This window comes from Solanum dulcamara, chromosome 3 (assembly GCF_947179165.1).
Source record: "Solanum dulcamara chromosome 3, daSolDulc1.2, whole genome shotgun sequence".
NCBI classification, from domain to species: Eukaryota; Viridiplantae; Streptophyta; class Magnoliopsida; order Solanales; family Solanaceae; genus Solanum; species Solanum dulcamara.
This window is the reverse complement of record NC_077239.1, coordinates 14,824,617-14,834,986: the sequence shown is the minus strand read 5'-3', so window position 1 is coordinate 14,834,986 and position 10,370 is coordinate 14,824,617. Positions and strand designations below refer to the sequence as shown.

The window sequence follows — 10,370 nt, the reverse complement described above, 5'->3', positions numbered from 1 at the left end:
CGTATAAAATCCTCAAATGGATGGAATGCACAATCACAAATTTCGATCACAAATGATTATCGATGGCTTGTGTGAATTCACTACGAGTCAAGGGGCTTTGCTTGAAAACTACTAAGAAAAGAAGGTAAAATAAGATAAAATGACAAGTAAAAAATACACGATGTTTTATGTAGAAGCCTTTTTACTTAAGAAAGAAAAAAATCATGACCTCACTACTAGAATTTCATTATTTTCTAACTGCAAAAGTGATCAAAATGTAATTGAAAAATGAAGTTTTTTGATGACTTTCCGACTATATTTGAGTAAGCGGCATATTGAAGGTCGGAAAATATTTACCGACTACAGCAGTCGGAAATTTGCCGATTACCATAGTCGAAAAATATAAAACTAGACCTGACCATTAAACTACCTAAATGGTCGACTACTATAGTCGGAAAACTATTAAAATAATAATTTATTAATTTAAACATTACCAACTACAGTCATCGGTAGAGTTAAATAATTAAATATTTAATTAATAGATAGTTCGACTACTTTAGTCGGCATATTATTGTAGTCGACATTTTCAATTTCTTAAAAAAAATTAAATAATATTGTCGATTATTGTAGTTGAAAAAATTATATTTTTTAATACAGAAAAATATTGTTTTTATGGTGCACCACCTGCTAAATTATACTTCCATCCATCCATAAAAAATCAACAATAATACCAAACATCAAATACATTCCTAAACATTCAAATTCCATTCAATATAATTGAGTCTAAAAGTTCAAGCATAATCAAAATCAAGTCTAATAAGTATTCAATTGTTATTCAAAATGGTAGTAAATAGTTTTAAAAAAGTCTAAATCTCATAGAAAATGTCTAAAAAATTAGAAACAGTCTGCTTTTCATCAGAGTAGGTCTTTTCTTCACCATCATCAAATTCAGCCATATGTTTCTCCATAAACTTCTGCACTTTAGCAAAGTTAGCTTAATATGTTTGAAGTCGTTCTGTCAGCTCTGAAATCTACCTTTGCATTGCTTCCATTTCTTTCGAAGATTGAGTAGTACAAGCACCAGACAACAATGGTGATGAATGACACGAGGAAGGTTGTACTCCAAGCTGGTAAACTCTACCTTTCGACACACCTCCTTCCACATTTGTCCATGTTGAAGTAATATCATTTGATGATAGTTGAGTTGTGGAACCAGCTTCAAAAGTAGGTTATGATTGACATCATTCGTCCAAGCCTCTTTGAAATCCAGCATGAAATAAATGTATGAATAAATATCATCAGAAAGCTAACAAAAGAAGCAATTATATTAGGATCCATTCGTTCTTAGAGGTCCTGCAATTAGTAGTTGTTGAAGAAGAGTTAAGTGATGTTTGAACAGTGTGTCTTCAGCTATTAGTCATTAGCGTCATCACAATTCACAAGTATAAAAGAGGTGAAGGGCTAATTGAAGGAACAAAGTGCTGATCTGTTTGCTTAATTGAGTTTCAAGAAGATGAAACTCTTAGAAATGAGGAGCAGAGCTCATTGATGCATATAACCTCTTTAACGTAGGTATAAGAAGTAATGCATTTCCATCACTGAAACCTTCTTCCTTTTAACATTTCTGACTTCCTTATAACGAGTTTGATTACAAAATTTACAATTTTCTAAAGTTGCATCATCTTTATAGAATAACATGCAACCTTTCTCACAACAATCAATTCTTTCTGATGAAAGTCCCAACTTAGAAACCAACTTCTTTGTTGTATAGAAATCTTTGGGTACGTCAAGTTTACTCGGATTAAGCTCATTCATAAGCTCAATAATAGAATCCATGCCTGCTTGAGAAATTGAATAATCTGATTTTATACTTCCAGACCTCACGATGTGGGATTTCACTGGGTTGTTGTTGTTAATCTAACAGAAACAGACAACTTCGAATGCCTTGATCCTTCATACAATGGACGACTAGCTTCAGTTACCTGTTCATAGAAGTGCTAAGCCTCATCATTTGGTTATGATTGAACCCCTAAAAACATCCCAAAAGCATCCCTTAACATTTCATTGAATCGAGAATTTTCAACATTATTATTCTCTATGGGACTATCCTCACCATCAAACGAATTCTGAAAAATCAACATTAGCTATATTGGCATCATTCTCTCCCTGAACTGTCCACATATAATAATTATTCATAAACCCCGCCTTCAAATTATGAAATTCAATTTTACCCGATTTCAATAACTTGACACACTTGCATTTCGCACAAGGACACCTAATTATACCTTCTATAAGAAAATCATTTATGATTTTCGTCTTTGCAATAAATTCCTTAATTCCATATATAAATTCTATCCTCAATCCCGCATGATTAGGATGACTTCTTTCATACATCCATTTACGATGTGCAAAATCCATGTACACAAATTAAAAAAATTAGAATATAACTCAACAAAGTAGCAATATCTCAATCAAGAACATATAAAAGAGAACCTATATTTTAAAGTTAAGTTAGAATGAAATCTTAAAAATGAAGATTTTTCAGCTACAAAATATAACAAATTACTCATCAGCCCGACATAAACTTGCGTAAGCAAATAAGAAAACACCACATATTATGACACTTTTTAAGACCTAACCTTGATAGTTAAGTCCCAAAGAAGCGACAAGACAACAAAATATAGACTTTGGATAAGCATAATCAGTACTTAATGAATTCAAAATAGAAAAGTTTAAAGTTTGAACTCACAGGTTGCGGAAAAAGGGAGATAATCAAGAATACAGAGGAGACGCTTGCAGAGTGGTCGAAAAAATTAAGTAGCAATCCAGTTCTGTAGAAAAAATTATGCATACATTTACTCTAACTTGAGAGTGAACTGAGACTGCCTAATACAGTGTCATCACCAGCATGAGAAAATCAGTAAACAAACAAGAACTGAAACTTCTCTTCATTCTTGCTTTGTGTTTACTATGCATGCCATTCTTTTTTGAATTTGTTGCCATTCTAGTTCCTGAAAGTGGCCATGTTTTAAATTCTCGAGTAGGTGAGGTTAGCAACTTGATAATTTCTTTATTCAGCATGATAATAAAGATGCAAAGAAATTTAAGTAATCAAGTCATCATCGAATTTATGTATTTTCATTTGTAATGCCAGTGACCAAATACCTAACACATGAGCACAAATCTTGAATCACAAAAATACCACTATTTATCTAAAGGTACTACTTGAGTTGTAAAATTGTGGATGAAAATTTTTCCTGCTGATAGCCTAAAGTCTACAGTTTCTGTAAAAAGCCATTCTAATTCACAACATTAAAGAGTTAGCTGTTAAAATGCAAACGAATCATTTATTAGTCACTCAAGGTCCCAACCAACTAACAGTAGGTCATAATCTCAGCTGGTGCAAAATACCGAGGCAACAATAATATACTATTTTGAATAAAATTAGAGTTCATTGTTTACATTATCTCAACCAAATTGAAACTCTCAAGAGGAGGTGAGTTTACAATACCTCAACCAAATTGAAACCCTATAAATAAGAAATTTAATTTTTTCCCAAACTCCGTGAAACCCTCAAGTTCGCAGTTGGTGCAACTTCAACGTTACTTCAAATCTAAGAGGAATTAGGCCAATGGAGAACTAGAGGTGGAGACCCATTTTTTTGGAGTTGCATTATGCACAGAAGGAGCCTTTTAATCTCTGAATCCTAACATCTTCATATCCAAAAAATCTCGATTTAGCATGAACTGAAATAAAACCAAAAAAAATTCAAGTATAAATCTGCTATAAACATAAACACCAGCACAATTAAGAGATCCCTTTAGAGTATGAAACGATTTTACCTTTAGAGAGACGGTAGTGAGAAAATTGAGAGATACGGTAGTGAGAGAACTGAGAGAGTTGAGTGAATTAATTTTTAGTATTTTACCTGATTATAGTATTCGGAAAATGTAATTAATTTTTAGTTAAAAAATATTGTAACATGACCGGCTATAGTAGTCGCCATTTAAAAGTATTTTTTTAAAATTATTTTAACAAGTTGCTGACTATCATAATCGGATAACCGGTCAATTATTTTGTTGATTTTATTTCACAAAACTTATGACTATAGTAGTTGAAATCATAGTTGGGTAAAAATTTTAAAAATTAAAATAACATAAATTTTAATGTATCAATTACATTAGTCAAAAAATTACCTAGATTTTCGATCACACATTTGTAGTCGGTGGTTGTAGTCGGAAAACAACTTATTTTTAGTCGTGCCTACCCTATTAGGATTTTTCAAATCTCCACCAAAACACCGAGCAACTTTCAGATTATAACTTAGGAATCAAACTTTTAATTCCTCACCCTTACAATAACTCTATTGTAAGCACTCTTTACAATAACTTTATTGAAACACAATCAAGGCTAACTCTATTCCACAAAACTATAACTCTGACTAACTCTAGTCCACAACACTATAATGGCTAACTCTAGCCCACAATTCAAATCTACAAGATAAGAGAGAATAAAATGCCTACACAAGTTTTTCATAAGAGGAGTAGGTTTACAATATTAGAGCAAAAGATAAAGACTCAACAACCTAGAATTTAAGATGAAATCAATTGTAATGAACAAGCTCTTCGGTTGTTGAAACTTTGTCTTGTTGGAGCACCTTGGTGGCTTTACAGAGAGAATATGAATATTTTGATTTTGTAAGGCTTAAATTTCCATCTCTTGGTATGTTGAATACACATGGAGGATGAGAGAAGTAAAATTTTTGACCATTTGACAAGAGAGGGATACCACAATAACTTTTCTATAGAGCTGTGTTTCTACAACAGTGATAACGACTTTACAACTTTGGACAACTATGAGAGTTGACTCATACTGATCGTCCTGGTGTGCAGCCTTTATTAGTTTCCCTATGAAGTAAGATTCCACTATAAAATCGTTTCTCCGAATGAGTATTTTTTCTTGAATGAGCATTTGGTATGTATTTGGTCACTCATCTGGTTCCTCCGCAAGTTTGACAAATCATCAAAAGAAAGCATAGTATTGCAGTAATAATGCATCATCAATTTTACTCTTTTTGATGATGAAAGACACATGAAGAAAGTTCCTCACGAGAATTCAATTCTCATATAGTTGACTTTTAGAGACAACTCCTCCTCAATAAGTATTCTCCCCTGAATGAGCATTTCAATCTTACAAATCCTGATGCGTATTTGATAACTCATCTGATTTCTCGATAAGTTTTTTAAATTATCAAAACAAAGCATAATACTACAATAACTATGCATCATCAATCCTCCCTTTTGATAATGACAAACACATGAAGTATGTTTCTCTTGAGAATCATATTCTCATACAATTGACTCTGCAAAATGAATCAGGTTCTTTAAGCAACATATGTGATCCCTTTCTTATTGATGGCAAATGACACTCCTCATTTATCAAGAAAACTCTTATAGTATGACAATTTCTTTTGTCATTAACACCTATCGTACCAGTTCCCCCTATCACCAACATCTATCATACCAATTTCCACTATAACTAGTATACCAGTTCCAGTTCTCCCTTAAATAAGAGTTTCCCCTCATATAAAACTTTTCCCTTTTAGCATCATAAAATAAAGTGAATAGTAACATGAGGAAAAGTGACAAAAAGGAAATGTTTACTCATGATCAGTAGGGCAATAATAACATGAGAAAAATCAAAAAAACATGTAAGAAAGAGAACAACAATGAATAAAATCAAAGATAAGTCCATTTTCATATAGATTAACAGGTTAGCACTCCAAACAACAAATAGGATCCTCAAAATCTACTTAGAGATACCACATCATTATAGGACAAGAGACAAGGAGACAAAAAAAGGAATAACCAAGGAAAATAGGATATAAAAAAGGACATAGAGATGAAAAGAGGACATAAGGGTAGGCAAACATGATTTTGAAAAGCAACTTGTAAAATGTCCATTTATAGTAACTGATCGCTTCGTATTTGCTATGTTAGATCCTCTACCTATTTTCTTAGTTCCACAACCTCAATCTTAATATGAGCATTTCCTCACTGAAGCTCTATTGTGGTACCTGGTCCTGCATATATTTCCTATGAACCAGTTGTAGTTGTGCCTTTAAAAGATTATTCTTAGACTTTCTTTAAGCCAACAACAAAGACAATCTACAATTTCATATGGTAGAAATCCAGGTCATGTGGTGACCAAGGATGGTATTATGATCGATCCAGCCAAGGTTGCAGTGGTTCGTGATTAGGTTAGGCCTACTTCAGCTATCGAGATTTGGAGCTTTATTGGGTTGGCAGGCTATTATCATCAGTTTGTTCATGGTTTCTCTTCTATTGCAATCCCATTGACTAGGCTAACTCAAAAGAATGTGGCATTTCAGTGGACTGATGAATGTGAGGTGAGCTTTCAAAAGCTCAAGGAGTTATTGACTTTGGCACATATTCTAGCCTTACTCGAGGAGGGTGTGGCCTTTATTGTGTTTTGTGATGCATTGGGAGTAGAGTTGGGTGGTGTATTGATGCAAAAGGGTAGAGTTATAGCCTATGATTCTCAAAAATTGAAGGTACACAAGAAGAACTATCCTACCCATGACCTAGAATTGGCAACAGTGGTGTTCGTTCTAAAGTTGTGGAGACACTATCTCTATGGGGTGCATTGTCAGGTCTTTACGGACCACTGTAGCCTTAAGTACATCTTTTCTCAGTCAAATCTGAACATGAGGCAACATAGGTGGTTGGAGTTATTGAAAGACTATGACATCACCATTCTTTATCATCCGGACAAAGCTAATGTGGTAGCAGATGCTTTGAGTCGCAAAGCACCTAGTATGGGTAGTTTGGCCTTTCTTAGGGAGGATGAGAGACCTTTGGTTTTGGAGGTTCAGCCATTGTCTAGGCAGTTGGCCTGACTTGATATTTCAACACATCCTAGCATTTTGGCCTTTGTGGAGGCTAAGTCTACCTTAATGGACCAGATTAGTGTACACCAGTTTGAGGATGACAAGTTGAGGGACATTCGAGATAGATTATTGAGTGACAAAGAAAAATCAACCTCTCTTAATCCAGAGGGAGTTTTGAGGATTAATGGTTGAATTTGTATGCCCAAGGTTGGTGATTGGGTACATATGATATTGGAGGAGGCTCATTGTTCCAAGTATTTAATTCACCCGGGGTTACCAAAGATGTTTCATGACTTCAAATAGCATTATTGGTAGTGTGGAATGAAGATAATTTTGTATCTAAGTGTTTGAATTGCCAACAGGTAAAGTATGAGCATCAGAAATCGGCGGTCCTATGCAAAGGATGCCCATTCTCAAGTGCAAGTGGGAGAGTATTACTATAGATTTTGTGTCTGGATTACCTATGACATTGGTTAAGTATGACTTTGTTTGGGTAATTGTGGACTGATTGACCAAGTCATCCCATTTCCTTCCGGTGAAGACTAGCTACAATACAGAGCAGTTAGCTAGGATCTATCTCTGGGAGATTGTTGGTTGCATGGGGTGCCGATCTCTATTGTATCGGATTGGGGTTCAATATTCACCTCTCACTTTTAGGAGGCATTATAGTGTGGTTTGGGTATGCGACTAGAGATGAGTTCAGTATTTCATCCCCAGATTGATAACCAGTTCGAGCGGACTATTCAGTGTTGAAGGATATACTTAGGGCCTGTGTGATTGATTTTTATTCCCGATGGGACCAACACTTGCATTTAATGGAGTTTTCCTATAATAAAAGTTATCACTCCAGTGTTCAGATAGCACCATTTGAGGCATTATATGGTCGTAGGTGTCGGTCACCCATTCGGTGGTTTGATGCAGTTGCGATTGATGCATTAGATATTGACTTACTTAGAGATGCTATAAAGCGGGTACGCTTGATTCAGGGTCGATTATTGACAGCTTAGAGTCATCAAAAGAGCTATGCTGATAGGAAGGTTCATCCCTTAGAGTTCATGATGGGTGATTGCATGTGCTTAAAATATCACCTATGAAAGGTGTGATGACGTTTGGGAAGAAAGGCAAGCTTAACCCGATGTTTGTTGGCCCGTTTGAGATTCTGAGGAGAGTAGGTGGAGTGTCTTATGAGTTGGCCTTACCCCATAGATTGTTGACTGTCTATCCGGTGTTTCATGTCTCTATATTTCGCAAGTACATACCAGATGAGTCCCATGTGATTTCTCATGATGTGGTAGAATTAGGTTCGGATTTGACTTATGAGGAGGAGACACTAGCTATCCTAGAAAGATAGATTCGTAGGCTCAATACCAAGGAGATCGCTTCGGTCAAGGTGTAGTGGCGACATTGTCTTGTTGAGGAGGCGACTTGGGAGCTAGAATCTGATATGCTGGCTCGGTTCCCTCAACCTTTTGAGATTCCTATTACTTTCCTCTATCTTATGTTCGAGGGAAAAAATCTTTTTTAATGGTAGATGTTGTAATGATCATGAGGATCATTTTTAAAAATTTGTGCAAAATTATTATTTTACCCCTATTATTAGTGCCCCTAAATACTATTTGTTTAGTTTGTGTGGTTGAATGTGTTAAAGTCTTAATAAATAGTGAAATGGGCAAATTCTTGAGTTCTATAGAGTTAAGTTGTGAAAAAGTGGTTTTTGGTACCAATCGGAGCTACGAGTCTTAGAACGGGATTTCGTTAGTTCCATCAGCTCCAAAATGTGGAAATTGGTCTAGGAGAGTCATCAGAAATAGAATTGGGGTTGATATGTGAATTTGAGGTCTTAAGTTGAAAAGTGAAGTTTTAAATAAGTTGGTTTGACTTCGATCAACATTTTGAGATCCGAGCATCGGATGAAAATTCTATCAGTTCCGTATCTAGAACGTTAAGTTTGGTCTAGTTGAACATTGACTTAGAGCCTCGGGAACTTAATCGTCATTTTGAGTTTTTAGGCCAAAAGTTGAGTTTTAGGAAAACAAGGGATCCGGGAGGATATTTTGGTCAAAACAGCTTCATTTTGGAAATCTGATAATTCCATTAAGTCTGGAATGTCAAATTCATTGTAGTATCATATCTGATTTATTTTTATCAAACTCCGAATGATTTTTGAGGGTTCAACCAAGAAATTTTTTGATTGAGTTTCAGCTGCTGTTTCTGGTTCTGGTGTAGCTCTTCATCGTTCATAGCGATCGCGACCTCAGTCCATACGATCGCGATGTATAAAGGTTTCTACCTTCGTGATAGTGAGAGGGGGTTCACGATCATGATGTGTTTTCCTTTTCGTTCCTTTCACCATCGCAAACTTTAATGTATCACGATCGCGAAGGTCATTTTTTACCTGAATAGTATTTAGTTGGGAAAACTCCCATTTCCACCATTTTTGAGTTTCTTGAGCTTGTTGGGGCAATTTTGGAGAGAATTATTCGATTAATTTCGTGGGTAAGTGATATTTCACTAAAATCTTTCATATTCCATCATTGATATCATGATTTCAACTTGTAATCTTTAGTTTTAAAACCTAAATTCCTTGTTTTCTTTCCTAATTTGAATTTAAGCAAATGGTGATTTCTAACCCATTTTGAACTCTATTTTTGTGGGTTTTTCAACCACGAGTTCTTTATTACTAGAAGAACATGTTTTTGCGATAAAATTCCAAATTTGGCCATTTTTGGAAAATGATCAATTTTTAGATAATTTTACCCCCGGTTCTGAAATCTATCAATATGGGTGTCATTGAACTCCTTATGACTCGTATGTTTTATTCTTGATAGTGGTTTATCTCTTCGGGCATTGAATTCAAACATTGTTCCTCTAGTAAAGCGTTCGAGTTAGGTTTCGACAATTGAGGTAGGTTTGACTATCTTTCTTGGGGCTGAGTCAGGGTAATTAGTCAAATTCTATGTTGTAGACTTTGAAATTGGGTCATAATGTAGTTTGGGACTGATAATTGATTTTGTGATGCCCGTGTGGGGGCTTCTATGTGTTGTATAGTTCGTGTGGGGACCTTATATGATATTTTATCTGTGATTGATAATGTATGATCTATGACTTAAATAAGTGGAGATGTAAAAGGGTTGTTTGATTTGTAATGCCCACTTGAGTGGTTGAGTTTAGGGTTTTGATTATGCCTGAGTATTGAGATATTGTTGAGAAAGGGGTAAACACTTAATTAGATGTAATTCCTTCCCATTACTATCGCAAGGGTGAATATCATGCTTAGGTTAAGTTTTGAGAACTTTGAACCTTGTACTACATGTTGAGTTGAGTATTACCTCCATGCCTTATATATATTATGATTGCATCCATTCTCATTCATACTGTTATTGATCATTGGGAAGTTGAAGATCGTGGAAATCCTTTTTAGAAAGAAAATATGACATCTTTTGTATCCTTGACCACGAGATAGGTGGCAAGCGAATGAGAC

At 35.0% G+C, this 10,370-nt stretch overlaps 1 long non-coding RNA gene across 1 annotated transcript; it reads right to left on the bottom strand.

The window, feature by feature from the left end:
* Positions 1 to 3,372: 3,372 nt before the first annotated feature.
* On the bottom strand, positions 3,373 to 3,909 carry LOC129881567 (uncharacterized). Its single transcript, XR_008765617.1, has 2 exons — positions 3,822 to 3,909; positions 3,373 to 3,725 (listed from the first exon to the last, which is right to left on the bottom strand). It is a non-coding gene; the product is annotated as an uncharacterized LOC129881567 (long non-coding RNA).
* Positions 3,910 to 10,370: the final 6,461 nt, after the last annotated feature.